Raw genomic sequence first — 1,327 nt, forward strand, 5'->3', positions numbered from 1 at the left:
TGCTCAGCCTGCCCTGCTCCAGGCTGAGCAAACGCAGGGACCTCAGCTGCTCCTCACACACCTTGCCCTCCAGACCCTTCACCATCTTCATTGCCATCTTTTGGATGCTCTCTAATCATCACTTCTTCTGAAGTCCAGGCAGACAATAGCCATTGCTCTCTTTTTACACACAGTTTCACTATCTTATTAAACTAGTTCTCTAATACAGAACACAATCCACGACATCAATTTCTGGTTTAGCTCTGATGGCTTGAACTAACAGGAATATAAATCTTTGAGAGGCAGGGATGCAGAAAGTGAAAAATTCAGGAAAATAGCAATGTAAATATAGCATTCAGCAATGTATTTTCCTTTCAGCTGCTAGACTGCTCTAACAACAATGACTGATGGTATTAGGATGACCCACAGGTCTCTCAGCTACAGTGGTACAGCAGAATTAAGAGTAACCATTTAAATCTGCACAGTTTAGGGTATAAATTAGATTTCAAATGACCAGGGGATAATACAGAACAAAACATTTAAGGTGCATCTGAATTATACTGGAAGAACCTGCAGAAAGATCATGGAAACCAAAACACAAGCTACGATTCTTGGAATCTAGCACCTCTTGTGTATGACATGGCAGTAATTAAGCCTGTTTCTGATGTCCAATTTAAGCACTAAATTATCAATCCTCAGACTAACAATTCTTCAAACTTAACAAAGACTTCACAGTGAAATAGTCTAGTCTAATAGTCTATAGGAGCATTTATAGAGTTGCTTGCAGGTGGGTGGCAATTAAGAAGCCACAGGTTATCACCTTTAACTCCTACGTGATGCAAATTACCACTCAGTGCTCTGAGTCAATTGTAAAAACAGTCACCAGGCTTTAAAGTACAGACAGTGTAAATTGACCAGGTTGAGATTTAGATAGACTGGGAGAGGAATGGTTGTATGAGACCAGCTAGGCAGGAGGACTGAACAGCCATCAGCTCTACCTGACTTGCTCCCTCCATTGTAAAGTCAAAAAGTTTGTTGAAGTTCTAGGGTTTACACATTTCTGATATGCTTTTGGCTTCTGCCTATCATATAGGATGGAATGAGACTATTCATGCATTTGATTTTTAGATAATAGCACAGACACAAACTAGACAGCAACTTGAGGAGGTCCTCATACATGCTTTCAAGAACCATGTTACTATTATCAGCAAAGCAAATACATTATGCATGAAGATAGAGAGCAAAGTCAGGAGTAAAAGGATTGCCTTAATTTAAGCTTTGAACAGGAAAAGAACAAGTAACAGCAGTACATTCACACACACACACACACACACACACACACACACAG

The sequence above is a fragment of the Meleagris gallopavo genome, chromosome Z, assembly GCF_000146605.3.
Source record: "Meleagris gallopavo isolate NT-WF06-2002-E0010 breed Aviagen turkey brand Nicholas breeding stock chromosome Z, Turkey_5.1, whole genome shotgun sequence".
Taxonomy (NCBI): Eukaryota; Metazoa; Chordata; class Aves; order Galliformes; family Phasianidae; genus Meleagris; species Meleagris gallopavo.